This window comes from Panicum virgatum, chromosome 1N (genome assembly GCF_016808335.1).
Source record: "Panicum virgatum strain AP13 chromosome 1N, P.virgatum_v5, whole genome shotgun sequence".
Taxonomy (NCBI): Eukaryota; Viridiplantae; Streptophyta; class Magnoliopsida; order Poales; family Poaceae; genus Panicum; species Panicum virgatum.
In genome coordinates, this window is record NC_053145.1 from 36,776,514 (window position 1) to 36,802,420 (window position 25,907).

Genomic DNA, 25,907 nt, shown 5'->3' on the forward strand with positions numbered 1-25,907 from the left:
TTTAAAATATAAAAATGAAAAAAAGGCCAGACTCGCTTGCGAGCTGCCGTGGGCAGCAGGCCAGGCCGTTGCAGCCCACGAGCGTGAGCAACGCCCCAGGCGCTCGTGGCCAATCCAGCAGGCCGGCTTGTGAGCCAACAACAGCTGCGAGGAGCACCTGGGCTGGGCTTCTGTGCAGCAAGCAGACCGACAGGCACAACAGCATTAGTGGTGAGCAATAATTGATCATTATTTATTTCACTTGGAATGTCACTTTCATGCTACAACAATCAATGATTAATTAATCTTGTCCTTGATAATCCTTGTTAGCTGTTGCTGCTTAGTTGTCTCGGGTTGAGTAGTTTGATTAGCTTTTTCACAAAATGAGCTTGAGCTTGTGCATATATTCTGTTGTTTCTGAGAGTAATTTGTTGCTAGCTAATTAGCTTGTGATCTTTGCTCGAGTAGCTTTGCTTCCGCTTGATTTTGTGCTAATTGTTGAATCACCATGAGCTTGATCAAGTGAAGTTTTGGTGAAAGCTTTGTTCGAGTGAATCGCTATATTTTGGGTTCCGCTTTGCGCCGAGCTTTTCCTAACCGTTTCTAGGGTGAACTCGTCACTTGTTGGCGTGTCACTTTGGTGGTTAGAAGAGAGGTGCACCGGGTTGAATTTGGGACATAGTCCTTTCTCTCAAAGAATTTTTATCGGTTCCCATCAATGTTTACGAGTCGTCCGACTAATCGCGATTAGTCGACCTTATCGGTCCCTGGCGTCCGATAAGGGCAACCGACGCGATTTGTTCGATCAAAACTCTGGTCGTCCGATTAGTCGAAGACTAATCACGATTAATCGTCCGACTTGGACATAGACCACTAGGTTCCAGGGCTGCCTGATTTGTGGGCTGATTTCCTGGGACATGGGCTGGTAGTATGAGCTTTTAGGGTTGGGACAGTAGGCAGGCAGCCAGGCGACGTCTTTGCTTCCCACTGCCGCCGCAGCGCCGCAATTCCTTTTCGTCCACGCCGCTGCGACGTCTTCCTTCCCGCCCTTCTCTCTCGCGCGCTCTCCTTCCTGCCCCTCTCTCTCGCGCGCGCTTTTCCGCCTCTGCCCTACACCCTGCGCGCGCGCTCTTTTCTGCCCTACACCGCGCGCATCCCCTGTTTCTCGTGCATCCTCCTTCTCGCCCCTCTCTCGCCGTCGTACATCCTCCTCCCGTCGGCGTCTCTGCGCCGACTGCCGGCCGGTCTTCGTGTTGAGCTCCTCCTCCGACGGTGTGTGCCTTTCCCACCTTCCCTCCTCCCCCATCCCTCACAAGTAAGTCAACAGCTAAACACTAATGTAGTCATATGCTTGATTTATTGTACAGACAATATAGTATATATTGGTGTATATATATAGTCGTATAGGTCCTGATATGCAGGACGATTATATGGACGACTAGGATCGACTAGTATCGACTAATCGGTCTGGTCGATGACTAATCGCGATTAGTCACCTAGTCAGTCCCATGGCGACAAGGTTCGACTAGGCGATTTGTAAACATTGGTTCCCATTCACCCCCATCTGGTCGCCAGTCCGGTCCTTCAATATTTTATCGAACAAAGTGGCAGCGGTGGCTGGGGCTTTGTCATACGTGACGAGAATGCGGAGGTCACCCATGCCGGAGCTGGCAGCTCTAAACACCTTCTGGACGCCTTCCATGCGGACAGTGCGCGAAGCCAACCCAAAAAATGACCTAGGGCAGAGTTCTACGATAAATTTTTTTTCCGCGCGCGAGGCAGCATGCCTGGCTGCAAGGGTCCACGGCGGCGGTGCACGGGATCCGCTGGCGCAGCCGGGGGTGCTGAGACGGGGTTGTAGGATGGACGGGTGCGAGGCACCGATGTGAGCGACTCAACAGGACTGCAGGCGGGGAGAGGGGGTTGTGAACTGCCAAAGTCGGCAGCGGCGTCTGGTGGCCCACGCGGCCGGACGGCCCACAAGGCCATGAGCACCCACAAACAAGAAGAGCATCTACTACTATGAGCTGCTGCACCAGGAAGCCTAGTGTCCGTTTTAGCGGCAGCGAATAGGTTCGCTAGATGTGTCTGCGCGCACATATTGGACTCATCTCATATAAACATAAGAGAGTCGCTGGTTAAATACTGAGTGCGTTTGAGTAGGAAGAGTATCTAACAACTTGTATGAACTCTTACTCCTTTCCCAAGTAACCTGTTCTTCGGAAGCTAATTCTCTCTCCTCCTTTGTTCTTCCTATGTCCCTTAGATCCATCATTCTTCTTCTTCACTGGTACCTTCTTTTTCTTTTACACTGCCTATCTTTACTATTAACAAATATACTCTGGAGCTCACCTAGAGGGACCTAGGGCGGCCGCCCTGGCTCGCCCTAGTGGTGGCTCCGCCACTGCATGCGGAGTTCCTCGCTTGTTTTCATGGAGTGGAGGAAGCCGTGAAGAGAGGGATGGGCGTGTTATTCTGGAGACGGACTCACAGTTAGTAAAATTGGCTGAGTCAAATAGCTTTGCACTTGCAGCAATGGGTGGCGTTGTCTATGAGCTAAGGGCAAGTACAACAGTGTAGACAGTTGCTGTCTCTTTGATACAAACAGACAGCTTAAACAGACAGCTTGTACAATGAGCTGTCTGTTTAGCTGTCTGCAAAGTGTTTAATTCATCATTTAACACACAAATCATGGTAATCTAGTGCATACATGATCTTTGTAGCCATTTTGTTGCATACATGAGAGAATCCACAATACATTTAAATAATTCACATGACTCGTAAAATAAGCATGTATAATATATATATATATATTCATATGAAAAAGGTTCTTAGGAATACATGGCATCATATAATAACAAAGTCACTATTTGATTACACATGTTGCTCTAATTGTTCCTTTGCCCATAACGATGCCATATGTGCTCAACTAAATCATTCTTGAGTTGCATCAACCTGGGCACATTTCACTTCCAGGGCACATTTCAGTCACTTGAAATATTTAGCCTCCAACCTAGGACATTTCAGACAACCTAAATGACACAGTTCAGTCACTTGAAATATTTAGCCTCCAACCTGGGCACATTTCACTTCCAGGGCATCAACTTGTTCAGGCAGATTTGACTTCCTACAATATGACAGTTCAAAGTGAGGCAACTGAAAAAAAACACTAGTAATTTCGAAGCTCATAATCAGTGTCAAGTGGGACAACTGAAGCTGCTGCTCAGTGTCAACATCCTAGTCCTTATTTTACTTGTGTTTTCTTCGATATCCCAGAACAAGTCCCACCTGGCCAAATAGGTTCGATGGCATATACATGTAAAAAGATTAATTAAAGCATATACAAGAAATGCATGCTTAGTCGACAAATGAAACAAAGATATATAGTTCGATGGCAGTTGGCAAATGTACGCCCAAGGTCATCTGACGAACCAGTGCAGAATTCAGAATTTAGAATTCAGAAACTGCTCACAGTGTCTGACGAAACTGAATGGTATTTTCAGTATTCAGAATTCAGAGTGCAGGGATCCTATCTTCCTGACATGTTCTGTTCCAGCATTCTAACTGCTGATGAAAACTTGGTTCAAGATATCTTCCTAATATTTATTGATCTATAATTTCATAGTAGAACCCAATGCCATTTTAGTTTTCTACTAGTGTTCCAACTATGTTGTGTGCATTCTGAATTAAGTGACAAGGGCAATGATGTCTATCAGACTATGCTAAAATCCATGAAATATTAGTATAACAATTGTAGAACATGCAGACATTATCATGCACTCATTTAGTCATTTTCAAACTAGATTGCACCTTTCATTTTGTAAGTTCTTTAAAGCTACAGAATGATTACCATGATCCAGAATCTGAAACTTGAAAGTGCATCCATGCTTGAGCCATGGGGCTTTGTGAAGCGCCGCCGAACAAGCTGCCGTTGAAGAAGCAGGTTCCGTCGGTGAAGGAGGCTGGTGAGGTAGCTCCGCCAAATCCACCCATGCCGTTTTGCTCCGGCGGCAAACTCCTCTGCTCTGCGGCAGATCGCCCTGGACCCGCGCCGCCGCAGCTCCCGCATGAGCCTTCCGAATCTGTGCCGCCGGTTCCTTCCACGCTGATGTCGATGAGGTCCCCTTCCGCCAGGATGCTTGAGCCGCTTTCCGCATCCGGGTTTCATCTGCCTTGAGCAGCTCACAAGTCGCCGCCGCCGCATCCTTCTGTGGCCGCAACATCTCGCCGTCAACAACTAGGATTTGGGGGCGGGATTGAGGACGGGGGTGGGGTATATGGAGTTGGACTTGGGGGGAAAGGCGCGAAGCTTTGCCACCAAACGGATCCGCGCGCGCGCACCGGATCCCGCCGCCGGCCTCGAGCAACGGCGCGTCCTACAACGGTGCTGGGAGCCGTCGACATCCTGGGGGAACGGGGAAGAAGCCGTAGACGAGGGAAGCGCCGGCTGCTCTCTCTCTCCGTCTTGAAGGCGCTCGGCGAAGACGTATTTTGCTCCTCCCGACGCAAATCGACGACCTCGTCGATCCGTTGTACTTGCCCTAAAGTCCATGATCAGGTCTTCTTTTATTGATTCCTCTGTTAGGTACTGTCCAATAGGGTCGCGCACGCTGTGTCGGCGCTTGGATGTAAGTGTCCTCAGAGCACCAGCCTCCTTTGGGAGGGTACGCCGATGCCGGTTGAGGACCTGGTGATCAGCGACTCCGCTGAATCATTGAGTTAATGGAATGAAAGTTCCTTAAAAAAAAAAAGGGTTTTTTTTATCGGTGTCATTACAATTTCTGGAGTTTGGATATATGCCATTACAATTCACCTATTCCGAATGATGCCATTACAATTCATTTGAACCCTCAAACATGCCATTTTCTACGTATTTGATTCTCCTGGACCCACGTGCAGGCTCTGGTATTTTCGTATGGACCAAAATGCCCCTGCTGCCTCTCCACCCTCCACTCACTTACTTATAGGCCCCACATGTCAGCTTCTTCTTCTTCTTTCCTTCCCCAGCCGCTGTCGCCGCCCTCCACCCCCAGGCCCCAGCGCGTACCCCCCGGCCCTGTGCGCGTGCCGCGGCCGCATCGTCGGAGGTGGAGAAGACGGCGGTTGTCAGAGCGGCGCCGGCGCCGAAGAGTCCGCCCGCCTCGCGCGCGAGGTGGCCCTCCAGCGGAGGCGGAGCGTGCGAGCTCCCTCGGCAGCGCAGGCGAGCCCCGAGGCCGCGCCGTTCGGGGTCCACGCCCGCGCTCCACCGCGCCGTTCGGGGTCCGCGCCCGAGCTCGGCGTCCTCCATCGCCAGCGCCCCTCTGCCCCGCCGCGCCGCGCCGAGCTCGCCCATGCGGAGCCCCTCCTCCCAAATCCGCACGCGCTCGCCGGCGCTGCGGCCCCGCGCTCGCCGGCGCTGCGGATACGCCCGCTCCTCCCTCCGGCGCTCGCGCCCGCCGCGAGCAGAGGAGGGCGAGTCCGGCGGGCGAGCAGAGGAGGGCGGCGCCGGCGGGGAGGCGCTCGTGGAGGAGGGAGGAGGGAGCAGGCACGCGGAGGGAGGACTCACCGGCGTTGGGGAGGTTGAGGGCGCGGGCTCGCCGCCCCATGAGGCAGGTGCAGGCACCGGCGTGGGGATGAAGAAGAGCAGAGGAAGGAGAAGAATGGAGGGGGGAAGGGGGTGACATGTGGGGTCCCGATGTCAGTGAGTGGAGAGAGAGGATTACAACAAGGGCATTTTGGTCTATACGATAATACGGACGTCTGCTTGTGGGCCCAAGATCGTCGAAGACGTAGAAAATGGCATGTTTGAGGGTTCAAACGAATTGTAATGGCATCGTTCGGAATAGGTGAATTGTAATGGCATATATCCGAACTCCAAAAATTGTAATGGCACCAATAAAAAAAAACCCAAAAAAGAAAGATTGCAGCAGGAAACAGATGGAACAGCTCACGGAGACGGAGAGGAGAGCAGAGTGAGGAAGACAGACGCAGGTCATCGAATTAATTACTTTCTATTGGAATTGTCTGAAGCCTCCTCTCTTTAGCTAACACTTATTTGCTGCCGTGTACGACTAGTGAATTATGACTCCATTCGAATACTATCTCTCTTTTTTAAGGAAGCATCAATGATCATTGATCAAGATGACCTGCGCCTCGTCGATAGAATGGGGCCGAAGATTACCTCGCGCTTTCTGAGCATCTTCGGCCCCAAAATGAGAAGGAAAAAGTCCATTCCCTCTCCCTCAACTCTTGGCTAAGTTTGATTTTCTTCCCTCAACTACAAAACCGGGTAAGAAGCCTCCCTCAACTCTCAAAACCGGGCATATTTCCTCCCTGAGCTGGTTTGAAGGGCTGTTTTGCACACATGGCACATGTCCTTCTCCTACAAGCGCTCTCTCTCTGTCTCATTGTAATCCGGCCCTCCTTTGAACTATAAAAGGGAGGACAGGAGGGCTTAGACGACAGGTTGAATCACTTCCATCAGATCATCTAGTTCATCACACACACCACACACCACGCAATGGTTCACTAGAGACTTGGACACCCCCGTCCTCCCTACTAGAGAAACACGCCGATACACGAGCTCGAACTAGACGTGGGGATATTTTGCCCAAACCAGTATAAATCTTTTGTTTTTGGTGTGAACCATTCGATCTTAGACGCGCATAAAACACGAATTACTAGCCGGTGGTTAAAAACACCGACAGTGTCGGACATTGTCTGAAGGTGTTCGAACATTGTCCGATGGCTATATGTCGGATAAAGTCCGATGGGCATCGGATTTTGAAAATCCGATGCTTGGATTTCAAATTCCCAAGTCTTATGTAGGCCATACAATTATTTAAATGGTTGTCCACTTTCATTTTAGATGCTAAAGTTCTAAGCAAATTTTAGTTGGTAGTGTTTCCTTCATTAACTCCCATGAAGCATTAAAAAAAGAACTAAGTTAGGCTATGTAAATATGGTTTTATACTTTAAAACATGGTTATGAAGTTTATATGATGATTAGGTGCCAAGAAAACATTTTGGGAAAGGCCCACACAAATTCCTATCCAAAAACATGGTTTATGTTCAGAAATCGTCGGACATATCCTATGATCGTCGGACATTTTTATCAGACATGTTTCTTACAGAAAGTTTTGCCAACCGTCAGACTTTATCCTACGATCGTCGGACATTGTCCTACGATTTCAGGCAGTTTTTCTTTTTGGGTCATTTTCAGGGTCAAAATATTAAATGAGGGCTAGGAAATTTATTTTAAGAATTTTTAAAGAGTTTCTTGACATGGAAATTTTTGTGGTGCTGGATACATTCAAGAACATGTTTACTGCCAAGTTTTGCAATTTTATATTAAATACATTATTTTTTGAAATTGCAGCAAGGTGAAAGCAAGAATAAATTCTACAAAAATATTTATAGCATTTCTGGTCAACCCAACATTCATGGTGATGGGCAAACATATGTACAACATTCGTGCAAAACATTATCAATTGTTAATGCCCAGAGTAATTTATAAAAATTAAATAATCTAAAAAAATAACCATTTTATTAAGGATGATGTGTTCAGAAACAAGGGTTATGCAATACATCATTGAAAAGGATATCAAAAGGGGATTCCAAAACGTATTTATTTGCATTTTTACAAACAACAGAGAATTACTTATGATTTATTTAAATTTTAGCTTTCATAAATTATATAGGCCAAAATATTTTAAAACTGTGGAGTTGGTGCTCACCAATGAGTATATATGACCTAGAGGAACCCAACAAAAGTTAGTTTGCAATTTGTGAAGCTTCCAAACTCCAGATATGATTTTCTAAAGCTTATTCCATTTTCTGAGCTGAAAAAGGTAATTACGAAAATGCCACTGGCCGGGATTTCGACAGAGGGTGCAGCTTGGCCTTGCCGGCGGTGAAAATGGTGATTTCCGGCAACCTGAGGGGAAAACAAAGGGAGGTTCTTCAAGAAGTGTAGCACACAAAGGAACAAGAATCGCACGGAATGGCTCACATTAGATGATGAATTTCACGCGGATGTCGAAGTTGACCGGAAAAGTGGTGGCCGGAGTATTTGAATTAAGGGTTAGTTGGATCCATGCCACTCCAATTTCTTGAAATTGGATCTCATGTTGAAAATCATGCCATTGAGTGGCATGATTTTCAACATGACACCCAAAATTCACGGAGTTGTGGTGGCATGAATCGAATTTTCCCTTGAATTAATACTCCATGTTCGCTTCGTTTCAAGGCTTGGGACTTGGATGGGAAGCAAGAGGGGGAGCAAGGAGCCTCGATTGAGCCGGATGATCTGTGTTGGAGGGAACCGAGGTGGTGGCACGAGCTCGAGCAAGGTGCGACGGCAACAATGGCGGGTGGAGGTCGAGCTGAGAGGGAAGGAGGAAGAAGAAGTGGAGGAATGGCGTCCGGTGCTTAAATGGAGCGTGGAGGAGGTAATACGGTCCATGCTTAGTTCAGATTTGAATCTACATGCAGTAATAAGTTGGGATAACCGTATGTCTACATTAGGATTTGATCCTTGATATCTAGAGGTCCACAATGCAATCTTCGGGTGGGATGATGCTTTTAGGGGCTCTGCCACCACTAGCTAGGGGCGGGTATCATTTACATTCTCACATCAACCAGTTCGAAAGGCAGGCTGCCTCATATCATCTTAATTTGGGAATTAACATTTGAGGAATCTGGTTCTCTAAAGCCACAATCCAGAATCATCAACGTTCTTCTTTTTCCTTTTCAACAACACTCGACTATTTCCCTCCAGTTTTTAGAGATTTTGATTTTGTGGGGGTGATAATATATTGCGCCAAATGTATAAGAGTATTTGGCCAGAGCTGGCCATGCCACTACGGTTGCATATATATATAGATACATGCATATACTGGTTTAATTTTTTTTTCTCACGCTTATGAACCTACCTCAGCCTTTAATTTGGTAACTCGACGCACATTTTCTTTATTGAATAAAAGGGTGAAACACTAAAGCAGAATAGAAGAGAGCGGCATTGACCCTTTAGTACTCCTTAGTATTTTTATCGAATAGTTAGAAGTTTTGCCCTTAGTATTTAAATATAACAGCTCTAATAGTCCTTCGTATTTTTTTTTACAAACAGTTAACCTTCCCGATTGATTGCTGAGGAAAATTACTATATATAACAACATAATTCCTAAGAGTAATGATATCAAATGTACCACAAATAGTTTGCCAGTGGCCGGCATCACTATAGAAAACCGGCCGTTTGCCGAGTGCCCCAATCTTTGCCGAGTGCATTTTATCGGGCACTCGGTAATCAGCCTATTTACCGAGCACCAGAAAAACAGCACTCGGCAAACCCTGGACACACGGCAAACAGAGGTTGTGCCGAGTGCCCCGGGCTCTGGCTCTCGGCAAACAGCCGGCACTCAGCAAAGTGCCATCTTTGCCGAGTGCCGGCTGAGAGACACTCGGCAAACATGCCACATGGCGCCGGCCGTCCACAAACCTAACGGCCATTAGGTCTTTGCCGAGTGCCACTAACGGACACTCGGCAAAGCCTACCTCTTTGTCGTGTGCCACCGCCTACACTCGGCAAACCCGCCCCTTTGCTGAGTGCCTAGTGACGTGGAACAAGGGTCCTTAGATCACGATCAGACAGGTGGAATTGCATGTTTGCACCATTACATCAAAATTCCATTTGCACTGAATTTTTTTTCGACAGAAAAGAAAGCTTTATTAAATTTTAGATGGGTTCATACAAGAGATAGATATCTCCCTTGCTCTCTCCTGATCAGACTCCGTCCTTTGACGATGTTTGCCTGGCGCCTCCATTTCAATCATGTGTAGCACAGCAGAGGGAGCCTTGAATCGCCATACCGCGCACTCATCACCCTCCGCCATGGCCATCATCCTGATCTTGCTGGTGCGCCATTGTGGCAGCAGCCCACATGCAGCCTTTATGTCTTCAATCGGAGAATTGGACGAGGACGACGCGAATTCGTTCTAGCCTTTGGAGGAGATGGCCACAATTGAATTCGTTTTAGACTTTTAGAGGAGATGTGTTGGCAGCCAAAATTGGCAAACACCAAGGCCGACCGGTTGCAGTCTGAATAGAGTTAGGTTTGTATTTTGGAATCTGTTTGTAATTCAATTTGGAAGGGGTGCATCTTCCCCGGCCTATAAATATAAAGACCACGGCCGATTGAGGTCTTTCTACCCAATCGAATCAAACAATTTACAATTTTCCTTTTTTTTCCAAACCCTAGCTTTTCTAATCTCGTGTTGTTCTTTGCTCGTCTCGACGGCGTTCAAGGGCGTCTTGGGTGGCCTGCCGACCTCAAGACAACCCTAGATCTTCGAGCTCCGACGGGGTCCCTCCCGAGCTTGAGCTTCTAGTTCTTCGCGAAGTTCTCTGCACCCGACCGGTTGGCGCGACCGGTCTGACCGGTCGCCGATGTGTTTCGTCTGGTTCTGATCGTTGCGATCCACGCGTTCTAGCTCTTGTGTGTTGACCAGATTTGTGTCAACATACTTTTTGGCGACTTCGCTGGGGAAAGATCTGCGTTCATCGGTTTCAATGGCCGGTGAAAAGCCTGACCCCTTCAAGGTAGATTCCACTCCCATCGACATCAAGTATGAAGATATACCTGAGGAGAGCCGCAAGCAATTCGAAGCTGCGCTCCAGAAGGAGCAGGAGGAGGCCAAGAAGGAAATGCTTGCATGCTTCGGGAAGACTCGGCAAGGCGTGTTCGAGAAGGATAAGTTCGTCATGCCCACATTCGCGCCGCCACCGCTGAACCCATCTACTACGGCTACAGCTACTGCTTCATCTGCTTCTACTCCAAGCGATGTAAGTTTTACATTCGACTCCATTAAGCAGTTTGCTGAGGGCTTTTTGGATAGATTCGAACAGTCGCAAAAGCTTACACAAGATTTGCTTATGGACTTGAGTCTACAAAGTAAGGGTAAGAAACTTGTTAATGATTATTCTAATTTTACCCTTAATCCTAGACTTTCGGCCGCACCATCAGAGAATTATCAGTATGGTATGTCGCCGAATTTCTTCGTGGGACAGACACCCCCGCCAGGCTCAGTTTGGCCGTCCAGGGCCGAACCGGTCAGATCGGTCGCCCCGACCGGTCAGACCGGTGCCTCGGTGTAACACACTAGGTGTTTGCACAATCAAATTGCACTCATTGTATGCATCTTGTGCTCATTTTGCTTGAAAAAGGACCTTTTTGTAATTATAAAAGGGTATATGTGTAATTATGATTTTATGCAAGGTACTTTCTGTAGTTATATTTGAACTGGGTATGCAAATATAGCTTTTTGTGGAGGGTGTTTTTGCAAAATGTGGTGTAATCATTACATGGCAGAAAACTTTTCAAATCAGCCCAAGATTGAAATGAAATTTCATTGAAAAAGACAAATTCCTTTAATTTCAAATTCCCTTCTATGTTTTCAAATTTAGCTCTCTATCCTTTGATCAAATAAATTTTTGCACAACATCAAAGTTGTAGATCTTGAAAAACTGAACAACTTTCATGTTGAACACTTTTTTATTTGAGCTTTAGTTTAAAAGTTATTGCTTGTTTACATTTTGGTCCCTGAAATTTTCAGAAATTGCAAACCAGCCCTTTTTCTTCTTCCTCCAGCCCTCTCTTCTGTTTTTCTCTGCCGCCGCCGCAGAGCTTGTCGCCGGCGCCGTGGAGAGCCCGCCCGACCGCCCTTCGCTCTGCGCTGGCGCCCACGCGTCGCCCCAGAGCTTCTCCACCACCCTTGGCTGCGCACTGGAGCCTCCCCTGCAGTGCCACGCCGCCCAGTGCCGCCGCATGGCCGCCACCGCGACGCCGCCGTGGAGCGCCCCCTGCCGAGGCCGCCGCCCTCCCCTAGCGCGCGCACGGGCACTACTTAAACCCCAGAGTTCCATTCCGCTTGCCCTTTTGCTCTCTCCTCGTTCCCATGCCACAGAACGCCGCCGCCGTCACCCACAGAACCCCGGCGAGCTCACCCCCGCCGTGGAGCCGCCTCACCGCCGCTCCTCCGCCCGCTCTGACCCCCTAGAAAGCACCACATCGCCCCCGCGCAGCTCCCCGACCACAGCCCCTCGCCCAACCCTCACCGGAGAACCCTAGCCGCCGTCGAACTCCGCCGCCGACCCGCCTGCTCCATCGAGCCGCCTCCTCCGAGCCCCTCCCCGCACCCCTAGACCACCCAGAGGTGTGCCTTGAACCCGTGAAGCCCCCACACCCCTCCACCCTCGCCGCCGGTGAGCCCCTCGCCGGGATTTGGCCGGTCAAACCCCGCCTCCCCTCTCTGACCCGGGCAAGGGCTTCGGTACTAGAATTTGAGAAACCCCAGAGGGTTTTCTGAGTAGTCAGTGACACATATGAATAGTGCTATAGGGACTTGTTTGTAATAGTTTGCTGCAAACTTTGAAATTCTATATCAATTCATAGGAAATTCGTAAAATAGCAAATCTTGATGTTTTGGAATCCTCTTGATGAGCTCTATGCAGTAGAACCATAATATGTTAGGCTTTAGTTGCAAGTTTTTGCTGAAAAATTTGATTTGTGTTACTAGTGCATATATATTAGCTGTTTTTATCTTTTTCTTAGCTACTGTTTGAAAGATTGTCTTGCTCTGAAACTTTTATGGTGGTTTGTTATTATAACACTAATATTGCTGTAAATATTTCGTGATCAGTTCTCTGTTGTAGCTATTTATTTGATTTAATCCTTGTTTAGTAGACTTTATTTATGGTAAATAGTTTCTTTTCGTAATAAATCATGAAAATATTTCTGCATTTTCTTCTTGAGTAGCTAAGCTTGTCCAGGAAGTTTGAGCCTCAGTTCATGAGTATAACAGGAGCTAAAAATGAATCTTGCTAATCTGTTGTTCTGTTTTGTTTATTTTCTCATAATTATTTATGTGTATATAAAATCATGAAAAATTCACAGTAGCTAGTTAATTTCTGTGTAGATCTCCTGTTAAATTTTGAGCTTCTGCTTTGTTCTAATTTGACCTGTATAATTCAAGTTTGTTCTATGTGCTGTCTGAATGATTGATTTGTTCTGATTAAATGGTTAGATTTTATGGCATGTTTTTTACAGGGTAGATTACTTTGTTCATGTTCTGTTTAGTGTAATTTTGGCAGAATTTATTACTGGTTATGCTCTGAGTGTTTAATTTTTTTTAGCAAACCATGTTTTGTTTGTTATAGAAAACCACCCCCACTTGTTTATGGAGTAGTCAACATCATTTGTGCTGTTGATCATGATGCCTTGTGTAGTTAGGTTTGTTAGATAACTACTCTATAAACGATTGCCCATGTGTTATGCTTGCTTGCCAGTTGTTAGCCTACAACTTTACCATGACAGGAGTATGTTCATAATTATGTCACCTTTTGCATTTCATATAGATACGACTACGTTGACGGACGGGACGTACGAGTTGATCCCGGAGTCTGACAGAGGTGATCCAGAAGTCCAGGTGAACGCAGCTGAACTAACTGAAGCCCCGAACCAAAGTTCGGAAGAACCCCAGGCTGTGTTAGCTAGCGACTACCGAGAAGGCAAGCCCCGGACATAACCTATACTTCAAATTAATATCATTTACTGTTATTACTTGCTTGTGCATTTACAATTCTTAGGATTTGAATTGAAACCCTAGATGCATGATCCTAGGAACCTATGTACTGAAAACTAGACTTGAGTTCGACTACTTGCTAAGCTTATAGGACCGGTAAAAGTCGAGTGATTGCCTGTCACTCGCGAGCTTTATAGGAATTACTTGTTTACTTTCTGTTATCAATATAAGGATGACGGACGGGGTCATGTTCGATATCATGACCTTTGGTGAGACCCCGTCTGTATTGATGAACTTGCTAAGGTCGCGGTGTGTGGTAGCAGTGGTTAAGTTTTTGAAAGTACTAGCCACATGCCGTAAATATGGTACGCGGCAAGCCTAGTAGCCGATTGGACCGGGGAGTGGATATACCTCCCACTCTCTCTTAGGGATAGGTTTATTTTTATGTTGCGCAACACTACGACTTCTAGGGACAAGGGTGGACCAGACACGGGTGGACCTTGGAGCCCTATAGTCGGGGAGAGTGGCACTATCCACAAGCCGGAAAGAAAGGTCAACGGTTGTTTGGGAACGACCCGATGGTGTTCCAGACATGTGTGCTAGGTTTATCCTTGCAAGGTTGAATTTCGATTCAGAATCGTCCGCCTCTCACGATGATATGAGACTGCTTGATCCCTTTGCCACACAGAGTAATAAGAGCAACAATATTATTTATCAATCTTGTTGTTTGCTTAGTTTTCTACCATGTTTGGATAGTAGTTGCTTACTTAGAATGGTTAAATCAACTAGAATCTTGAAAGCTAAAACTTAAAAGTAAGGACCTACTCTTTATTGCTTTTCAGCAAAAAGGAAAACCAGAGCCTCACAAACCCTGCATAGTCTAGCTATAGTGGGCTACTTAGACCCGTTGACGGTTAAGTCTTGCTGAGTATTAGAATACTCAGTCTTGCTGTTGAAAACCTTTTTAGGTATGAGTTTTGAGTAGCAAATCGCTAGCTTGACCTACCCTTGCTCGTTGCCTCCTGGCTGGTCCGTAGAGTGGGACACGTCTTCGACCGGCAATGACTATGGCGAGTGATACCATGCTTGGGCTAGCCTGGTATCCTTTTGCGACGTGTTGTAGCCGTCGTGTTTTATCTTCCGCTGTCTAAACTCTGAACTTAAGTTATGGCTTGTATAACTGTTTACTAAGGTTGATCTTGTAATAATGCTTTAGAACTGGTTTGTAATAACTTTTATGCCTGTGATGTAAAACTTGTGGTTGTAATATCTCTGGACTCGCCTTCGTGCGGGGTATGCTTGTTCGATCCGAGAACCGGTGGTTGTATCGGGGCGTTACTCGACAGACCAAGGATTGTTCCGTTTGAAGTGCGTTTGAGCCGGTGTTGCCTTTATGGTGATGGCCTGCGCACTTGAGCCGGGATAATTCAGGTGGTTCTGCCACACTCGGCGGGCGGACCGGTCAGACCGGTCACTTAGACCGGTGCCATGGTGCTCGATTCTATAGTGAACTCGTGAATACGCCACTGAGTAGCGTATGTTAACGTTGGCCATACAGCGGGAATTGTATGGCTGCCGCTTCTATAGTGAGCGGTAATGTTTGGGGACGCTTTCATGAGTGCTGGCATGAAAGGTTCATATATATATATATATATATATATATATATATATATATATATATATATATATATATATATATATATATATATATATATATATATATATATATATATATATGTTCTGTCAATCTTCTGCAGGTACACTAACCGCGATTCGATAAGTAAGAACGGTTAGAATGTATCGACTAGCTATATAGGGAGAGCCGTATTTATGTATGCCACCGTGCTAACCACGTAAGCCCAACGATAGTTGGCAATTGTTTATCTTGTGAGGACGGTCAGGACGTGCATGCATATCTAGTTGATGTTTGAATTGGTTCTTAGTGTTTGAAGTTGTTACCTAAGCTTTGTAAGGAATTTCTAGTATGAATCCTCATAGATAAGTGTTAGTGTGCTTAAATCATGAGTGAGTTAAATTTTGATTTTAGTAGCATGCTTGTTAAATGCTTAGGTTTCCTTGGATGAAAATAGGGTTTTGAGTCATGCCTTCATCCTAAGCCCCATGTTGTTAAAAGGATCTCTTCATTCCTTAGAATCTCAAATGATGAACCAGTACCGATTGTGGTTTGTTATTTTCTGAGTTTGGAACCATGTCATCTTTTGAATCAGGATCACATTTGCTTTACCGCAGTCTTCTTAAAGCTTTATTTGAGAAGTCTTGAGATAATCACATTACTCACATTTGAATCCTTTTTGATTCAGATGGCGGCTTGTCCTCAGATGTATTGGGATGAGGAGGGAAATGCTCATACCGACTGTCTGTACTGGGAGGGTTTTCCGAGGATTCTTTGGGATTCACTTCGTATCTTTCACTACCCAGATCCACCCCAGTACACGGGACGCCAGTTTTCTGAGGATGGGATTCAGAAGAACAGAGTTACCATGACCATTCCTCAGCACCCCACCTTGGATTGGCCACCTATTGATATTGAGGTGGTGGGATATCGCTTGGTTGATGCTTTTGAGACGGCAGCCCTCAGAGCTATTACTACTTTTTGTGAGCACCATCCTGAGGAGGTAGCTGCGTATCCGATTGGTTTGTTTCCAGCGGTCAGTGCTGGTAATGCAGAGTGGCTCTTCAGGGCCACACACTTTGGGCACTTAATTGGAGATGTAGCTGTGGAGACTATTCAGGCAGTAGTCAAATATATGAATTCGCAGTCTCACTACCAGATACTTCAGCAGCGACATATGGAGCAGGTGCTAGACTTAGCCCAGTCCTTCCAGCGAGGTCTTCGTTTGAGGGATACTCAGATCCAGGGACTTCAGGATGCCGTTGCTGGTAGGGATCAGGCCATTGCACAGTTTGAGCATCAGGCTTTAGAGCATGGTGCTGAGATAGAGCAGCGCAACACAGTTATTGGTTTTCTACAGGGGCAGGTGAATGAGCTTCAAGCAGATTGGGCTGATGCTTTAGCCCATATTGGTGCGCTCCAGGAGCAACTAGATGTTCCAGCCGAGCTTGCAGCAGCAGAAGAGGACCCAGAGGAGATTGAGGGAGTTTCTGACTTGGATTCGGAGCACGCACTTGCTGAGCCTAACCCTCAGCCGGACGACTCTTCTTCCGGCAGTGCCTCTTCTGTGGGCAACCTCGACGACTTCTAGGCGTCTTAGACTTGTCCTAGATAGTTGTGTTTTCTCTTATTGTAGCATTTGTACATAGAGAAGATGATGTAAAATAGCCCTAGGGAGGAGTACCACTTGTTGTATTATATGTGGTAAGGATGTATGATGCTAGGTTGTATGAAAAAGGCTACTTTGGATGTAATATAAGTAGCGACTACCTGTTTGAAATCATGATCTTCCTATTTGCCCATCACTTCATTTGTGCATTTCTAGGCCGTTTGATGAATGTTATTGATGTTGCAAGTTTTGGGGCATGTGTGCTCATCAAATTTTAGCCTATGAATCTATGAGACTATATTTTGGTCCAATCACTTCTATGATCTCCGTTGGTTAGCCGCGTAGCGCAGAACGGAGAAGAGTGAATTGCTAGATTAGCTTCTTTACCCTTTTGCTCTCAGCGTTGAGTATCAATACGATGGAGCATGAAGCCATCTAACAGTTGACCAATTCTGAGTTTTGTGGGTTGTCCAAATATGTGTTGTGCATATTTTGCTACACCGCATTTAGTTAAATTCTGCTGATTCTATTTTGATATCCAATGTTTGATCACTGCATTTACCATTGATTTTGGGAGCAAGAGAAATGTATCTAATGGATGTCTTCCATAATTACAGATGGTCGGTCAAACTCGTGGAACGCCTGAAGGCTTCGGCCGTGAGAGTGGCAGTGGATCTCAGCAACCACCGCCACCACCGTCGAATCTGCACGAGTTGATGGCCATGCAGACTGAGCTGCTTCGTCAATTGGTCCAAGGGCAACAAAATCAGCCTCGCCAATATCATGGAGGTCGGGATGCTCAACCCGTGGGTTACCAGGAGTTCTTTGGTACCCAACCTCCACTCTTCAGCCGAACTGATGACCCACTAGATGCTGATGCTTGGCTTCGTACTATCAATTCCAAGTTTGCTCTGTTAGCGGTACCGTGTGCTGATGCCAACAAGGCCCACTTTGCCGCCCAACAACTTCGTGGTCCTGCGCGCATATGGTGGGATCATTATTGTGAGATGCAGCCTGCTGAGCATGTCATCTCTTGGGAGGAATTTCGAACTGCCTTCAGATCACATAATATTCCTGAGGGACTGATAGAGAGAAAGTTGAATGAATTCTTGGCTCTAAATCAAGGAACCCGCACTGTTCTTCAATATGCACAGACTTTCAATCACCTGTGCCAATATGCGGGCCATCATGCTGATACGGATGCCAAGAAACGTGATCGTTTTAGTCGTGGCCTCACTACCAAGCTCAAGGAACGCCTGAACCTTGTTTAGCCCAACACCTACAATGAGCTGGTCAACCTGGCCATTACACAGGAGGACTGTATTACTGCCCATCGTGCGGAGAAGAAGCGGAAGGCACCCACAGGACCCTCGAGTGCCCAGCCACCGAGGTATCGTTTGGTGCAAAATACTCCACCCAGACCTCCACAGGGAAATGCCCCAGTAGGCAGGCTTGTCTTTAGGCCGCCCCAGCAGCAGGGAGGATTCAGACCTCCAGTGCCTCAGTAGCAGCAACAGCAACAGCAGCAGCAGCAGCAATCTAGCCCAAGGCCGAATGCCCCACAGTTCAATAGTGGGAATGGTAATAATCGATGCTTCAACTGCGGCAGTACATCTCACTTTGCCAAGAATTGTCCGCAGCCCAGAAGGAATAATCCAGGGCAAAACTCCAACCAGAACAACAATAAGGGCAAGGGCAAGAGGCAAATGGTGCAAGTTCGACACGGGCGAGTTAATTTCACCACTCTCGCAGACCTTCCAGAAGGAGCACCAGTTATGACGGGTACTTTCTCTATCCACAACAAACCCGCAGTCATATTACCTGATTCTGGTGCAACACATAGTTTTATAAGTGCTAAATTTGGAGCAAGATTAGGATTGGATTTTTGTCATACTAAGGGGTCTTTTATGATAACAACCCCTGGTGGGAAGATAGCTTCCAATCAAATCACTAGGTATGTGCCAATTAAGCTGGGTAGCAAATTGATAAAGACAGATTTGATCCTGTTGAACTTAGAAGGCATGGATGTTATTTTGGGCATGAATTGGATGACTACACATAAAGTACTGTTAGATATCTCTTCTCGAGCTGTCGAGATAGATTCACCACATCAAGGAGCCACCATACCCTATCTCCCACAACGAGAGTGCTTCAACTCTTGTGCCTATGCCACAAAAGAAATTAAACTTGAAGATATCCCTGTTGTGTGGGAGTATACGGATGTATTTCCAGATGATTTGCCTGGAATGCCCCCTGATAGAGATATCGAGTTTGTTATTGAACTTCAACCCGGTACCGCCCCTATTTCTAAGAGGTCGTATCGAATGCCTCCAAATGAGTTAGCAGAATTGAAAGTCCAACTCCAAGACCTTCTTGACAAGGGCTTTATACGTCCAAGTTCTTCACCCTGGGGATGTCCAGCCCTGTTTGTGAAGAAGAAAGACAACAGCTTGAGGCTATGTGTTGATTATCGACCACTCAATGCGGTCACTATTCAAAATAAGTATCCTCTTCCCCGCATTGATATACTGTTTGATCAGTTAGCTGGAGCCAAGGTTTTCTCTAAGATCGATCTTCGTTCTGGCTACCACCAAATAAAGATCAGGCCTTGTGATATTCCAAAGACTGCTTTCTCGACCAGATATGGACTTTATGAATATCTGGTTATGTCTTTTGGTCTTACCAATGCCCTAGCATATTTCATGTACTTGATGAATTCAGTCTTTATGCCGGAGCTGGATAAATCCGTCGTAGTATTCATTGACGATATTTTGATCTACTCCAAGAATGAAGAAGATCATGCTGAGCATTTGCGTATCGTTCTTCAACGATTACAAGATCATCATCTTTATGCCAAATTCTCCAAGTGTGAATTTTGGTTGGACAGTGTGAAATTCTTAAGCCACACTATCTCCAGTGATGGTATATCTGTTGATCCAACTAAAGTATAAGAAGTGATGGATTGGGAATCTCCAACTTCAGTTCATCAAATTCGCAGTTTTCTTGGTTTAGCTGGATACTATCGTCGATTCATCCCTGATTTCTCCAGAATAGCCAAGCCTATGATGGAGTTATTGAAGAAGGGAGTGAAGTTTGTTTGGAGTGACAAATGTGAAGAAGCCTTTCAAACTCTCAAAGCTCGACTCACTACTGCTCCAGTATTGGCTACACCGGACAGTACCAAACCTTTTGATGTCTATTGCGATGCTTCTGGTACGGGAATTGGTTGTGTTCTTATGCAAGAAAACCGAGTTATTGCTTATGCATCAAGAGCTCTCCGGAATCATGAGGAGAATTATCCAACACATGATCTGGAGTTAGCAGCGGTTATACACGCTCTCAAGCTTTGGAGACATCATCTTATGGGAACTCATTGTAATATTTACACTGACCATAAGAGTCTCAAATATATCTTCACCCAAGCTGATCTCAACATGAGACAGAGGCGTTGTCTAGAGTTGATAAAGGATTATGATCTAGAAGTGCACTATCATCCAAGAAAAGCTAATGTGGTTGCGGATGCACTCAGCCGCAAGTCACAATGCCATTGTCTATCTGTAGAGCCATTCAATGAAACTCTATGCCAAGAAATGATGAAGTTGAACTTAGAAATGGTACCTCAAGGAAGTTTGAACCATATATCTATTGAGCCTACACTTCATGATAGCATCATCATGGCACAATTACATGATGATGGTATCAAGGTCATCAAGGAAAAGTTGTCCCAAGGTGAAGCAAAGTACAAATGTTTCCGAGTGGATCATCGAGGAGTTTTATGGTTTGAATCTCGACTTGTTGTACCCAAGGATCATCAACTTAGAAAGCAAATTCTTGACGAAGCCCATCTATCGAAGTTTTCGATTCATCCGGGTAGTACAAAGATGTACCAAGACCTTAAACAAAATTTCTGGTGGACTCGAATGAAAAGAGAGATCGCCAGATATGTTTCTGAGTGTGATGTCTGTCAAAGAGTTAAGGCTAGTCACTTGAAAGTAGCTGGTACTCTCCTACCCTTACCCATTCCATCCTGGAAATGGGAGGACATCAGTATGGATTTTATTGTCGGTTTACCCAACACTTCTCAGAAGCATGATTCTATTTGGGTAATCGTTGATAGACTCACCAAGACCGGTCATTTTATTCCAGTGCATACAACTTATTCTACCAAGAGGTATGCAGAGATTTATCTCGATCAAATTGTTCGTTTGCATGGATTTCCAAAGACGATCATTTCTGATCGTGGGGCTCAGTTTATTGCACATTTCTGGGAGCAATTGCAAGAATCTCTTGGAACAAAATTGATTCGTAGTTTAGCTTATCATCCACAAACTGATGGGCAAACGGAGCGAATCAATCAAATCCTTGAAGACATGTTGAGGGCATGTGCTATTCAATATGGCAAGAACTGGGACAAATGCCTAGCACTGGCAGAATTCTCATATAATAACAGTTATCAATCCAGCTTGCAAATGGCACCATTTGAAGCATTATACGAACGAAGGTGTCGAACTCCTTTGAGTTGGTCACAAGATGGAGAACGCAAAATCTTTGGGCCAGATTTAGTCTCTGAGGCAGGAGAGAAAGTCAAAGTTATCCAGACTAATCTTAAAGCAGCTCAATCAAGACAGAAAAGTTATGCAGACAAAAGAAGAGATCCTTTACAATTCGAGGTAGGGGATTTCGTATATTTGCGAGTGTCTCCTACTAGAGGTGTTCAACGCTTTGGCGTAAAAGGGAAACTAGCACCCCGATACATCGGACCATTTGAAATTATCGAAACTTGTGGACCAGTTGCCTACCGACTTCGTCTTCCTTCTCAGTTGGCCGCCATTCATGATGTCTTCCATGTATCACAACTCCGGAAGTGCACCAGGGTACCTACTGAGATCCTTGAACCACAAGATATCGAGATTGAATCCGATCTATCTTATACGGAGTATCCAATCAAGATTCTTGACCCCAAAGAAAGAAGTACTAGAAGGGAGAAAGTTAAAATGTACAAGATTCAGTGGAATCATCATACCGAGGAAGAAGCTACTTGGGAGACTGAAAATTTTCTCCAAAGAAACTTTCCCGACTTTCTTAGAACAAATCCAGGTATCAAACCTTTCCATTCTTAGTCTTCCTGTAATCTCGGGGCGAGATTCCTTTTTAGGGGGGAAGGCTGTAACACACTAGGTGTTTGCACATTCAAATTACACTCATTGTATGCATCTTGTGCTCATTTTGCTTGAAAAAGGACCTTTTTGTAATTATAAAAGGGTATATGTGTAATTATGATTTTATGCAAGGTACTTTCTGTAGTTATATTTGAACTGGGTGTGCAAATATAGCTTTTTGTGGAGGGTGTTTTTGAAAAATGTGGTGTAATCATTACATGGCAGAAAACTTTTCAAATCAGCCCAAGATTGAAATGAAATTTCATTGAAAAAGACAAATTCCTTTAAATTCAAATTCCCTTCTATGTTTTCAAATTTAGCTCTCTATCCTTTGATCAAATAAATTTTTGCACAACATCAAAGTTGTAGATCTTGAAAAGCTGAACAACTTTCATGTTGAGCACTTTTTCATTTGAGCTTTAGTTTAAAAGTTATTGCTTGTTTACATTTTGGTCCCTGAAATTTTCAGAAATTGCAAACCAGCCCTTTTTCTTCTTCCTCCAGCCCTCTCCTCTGTTTTTCTCTGCCGCCGCCGCAGAGCTTGTCGCCGGCACCGTGGAGAGCCCGCCCGGCCGCCCTTCGCTCTGCGCTGGCGCCCACGCGTCGCCCCAGAGCTTCTCCACCACCCTTGGCTGCGCGCTGGAGCCTCCCCTGCAGTGCCACGCCGCCCAGTGCCGCCGCATGGTCGCCACCGCGACGCCGCCGTGGAGCGCCCCCTGCCGAGGCTGCCGCCCTCCCCTAGCGCGCGCACGGGCACTACTTAAACCCCAGAGTTCCATTCCGCTTGCCCTTTTGCTCTCTCCTCGTTCCCACGCCACAGAACGCCGCCGCCGTCACCCACAGAACCCCGGCGAGCTCACCCCCGCCGTGGAGCTGCCTCACCGCCGCTCCTCCGCCCGCTCTGACCCCCTAGAAAGCACCGCATCGCCCCCGCGCAGCTCCCCGACCACAGCCCCTCGCCCAACCCTCACCGGAGAACCCTAGCCGCCGTCGAACTCCGCCGCCGACCCGCCTGCTCCGTCGAGCCGCCTCCTCCGAGCCCCTCCCCGCACCCCTAGACCACCCAGAGGTGTGCCTTGAACCCGTGAAGCCCCCACACCCCTCCACCCTCGCCGCCGGTGAGCCCCTCGCCGGGATTTGGCCGGTCAAACCCCGCCTCCCCTCTCTGACCCGGGCAAGGGCTTCGGTACTAGAATTTGAGAAACCCCAGGGGGTTTTCTGAGTAGTCAGTGACACATATGAATAGTGCTATAGGGACTTGTTTGTAATAGTTTGCTGCAAACTTTGAAATTCTATATCAATTCATAGGAAATTCGTAAAATAGCAAATCTTGATGTTTTGGAATCCTCTTGATGAGCTCTATGCAGTAGAACCATAATATGTTAGGATTTAGTTGCAAGTTTTTGCTGAAAAATTTGATTTGTGTTACTAGTGCATATATATTAGCTGTTTTTATCTTTTTCTTAGCTACTGTTTGAAAGATTGTCTTGCTCTGAAACTTTTATGGTGGTTTGTTCTTATAACACTAATATTTCTGTAAATATTTCGTGATCAGTTCTCTGTTGTAGCTATTTATTTGATTTAATCCTTGTTTAGTAGACTTTATTTATGGTAAATAGTTTCTTTTCGTAATAAATCATGAAAATATTTATGCATGTTCTTATTGAGAAGCTTAGCTTGTCCAGGAAGTTTGAGCCTCAGTTCATGATTATAACGGGATCTAAAAATGAATCTTGCTAATCTGTTGTTCTGTTTTGTTTATTTTCTCATAATTATTTGTTTGTAGATAAAATCATAAGAAATTCACAGTAGCTATTTAACTTCTGTGTAGATCTCCTGTTAAGTTTTGAGCTTCTGCTTTTTTCTAATTTGACCTGTATAATTCAAGTTTGTTCTATGTGCTGTCTGAATGATTGATTTGTTCTGATTAAATGGTTAGATTTTGTGGCATGTTTTTTACAGGGTAGATTACTTTGTTCATGTTCTGTTTAGTGTAATTTTGGCAGAATTTATTGCTGGTTATGCTCTGAGTGTTTAATTTTTTTTACCAAACCATGTTTTGTTTGTTATAGAAAACCACCCCCACTTGTTTATGGAGTAGTCAACATCATTTGTGCTGTTGATCATGATGCCTTGTGTAGTTAGGTTTGTTAGATAACTACTCTATAAACGATTGCCCATGTGTTATGCTTGCTTGCCAGTTGTTAGCCTACAACTTTACCATGACAGGAGTATGTTCATAATTATGTCACCTTTTGCATTTCATATAGATACGACTACGTTGACGGACGGGACGTATGAGTTGATCCCGGAGTCTGACAGAGGTGATCCAGAAGTCCAGGTGAACACAGCTGAACTAACTGAAGCCCCGAACCAAAGTTCGGAAGAACCCCAGGCTGTGTTAGCTAGCGACTACCGAGAAGGCAAGCCCCGGACATAACCTATACTTCAAATTAATATCATTTACTGTTATTACTTGCTTGTGCATTTACAGTTCTTAGGATTTGAATTGAAACCCTAGATGCATGATCCTAGGAACCTATGTACTGAAAACTAGACTTGAGTTCGACTACTTGCTAAGCTTATAGGACCGGTAAAAGTCGAGTGATTGCCTGTCACTCGCGAGCTTTATAGGAATTACTTGTTTACTTTCTGTTATCAATATAAGGACGACGGACGGGGTCGTGTTCGATATCATGACCTTTGGTGAGACCCCGTCTGTATTGATGAACTTGCTAAGGTCGCAGTGTGTGGTAGCGGTGGTTAAGTTTTTGAAAGTACTAGCCACATGCCGTAAATATGGTACGCGGCAAGCCTAGTAGCCGATTGGACCGGGGAGTGGATATACCTCCCACTCTCTCTTAGGGATAGGTTTATTTTTATGTTGCGCAACACTACGACTTCTAGGGACAAGGGTGGACCGGACACGGGTGGACCTTGGAGCCCTGTAGTCGGGGAGAGTGGCACTATCCACAAGCCGGAAAGAAAGGTCAACGGTTGTTTGGGAACGACCCGACGGTGTTCCAGACGTGTGTGCTAGGTTTATCCTTGCAAGGTTGAATTTCGATTCAGAATCGTCCGCCTCTCACGATGATATGAGACTGCTTGATCCCTTTGCCACACAGAGTAATAAGAGCAACAATATTATTTATCAATCTTGTTGTTTGCTTAGTTTTCTACCATGTTTGGATAGTAGTTGCTTACTTAGAATGGTTAAATCAACTAGAATCTTGAAAGCTAAAACTTGAAAGTAAGGACCTACTCTTTATTGCTTTTCAGCAAAAAGGAAAACCAGAGCCTCACAAACCCTGCATAGTCTAGCTATAGTGGGCTACTTAGACCCGTTGACGGTTAAGTCTTGCTGAGTATTAGAATACTCAGTCTTGCTGTTGAAAACCTTTTTAGGTATGAGTTTTGAGGAGCAAATCGCTAGCTTGACCTACCCTTGCTCGTTGCCTCCTGGCTGGTCCGTAGAGTGGGACACGTCTTCGACCGGCAATGACTACGGCGAGTGATACCATGCTTGGGCTAGCCTGGTATCCTTTTGCGACGTGTTGTAGCCGTCGTGTTTTATCTTCCGCTGTCTAAACTCTGAACTTAAGTTATGGCTTGTATAACTGTTTATTAAGGTTGATCTTGTAATAATGCTTTAGAACTGGTTTGTAATAACTTTTATGCCTGTGATGTAAAACTTGTGGTTGTAATATCTCTGGACTCGCCTTCGTGCGGGTTATGCTTGTTCGATCCGAGAACCGGTGGTTGTATCGGGGCGTTACCCGACAGACCAAGGATTGTTCCGTTTGAAGTGCGTTTGAGCCGGTGTTGCCTTTATGGTGATGGCCTGCGCACTTGAGCCGGGATAATTCAGGTGGTTCTGCCACACTCGGCGGGCGGACCGGTCAGACCGGTCACTTAGACCGGTGCCATGGTGCTCGATTCTATAGTGAACTCGTGAATATGCCACTGAGTA

At 45.7% G+C, this 25,907-nt stretch overlaps 1 long non-coding RNA gene across 1 annotated transcript; it reads right to left on the reverse strand.

The window, feature by feature from the left end:
- Positions 1-2,760: 2,760 nt before the first annotated feature.
- On the reverse strand, positions 2,761-4,707 carry LOC120655732. Its single transcript, XR_005667705.1, has 2 exons — positions 3,830-4,707; positions 2,761-3,106 (listed from the first exon to the last, which is right to left on the reverse strand). It is a non-coding gene; the product is annotated as an uncharacterized LOC120655732 (long non-coding RNA).
- Positions 4,708-25,907: the final 21,200 nt, after the last annotated feature.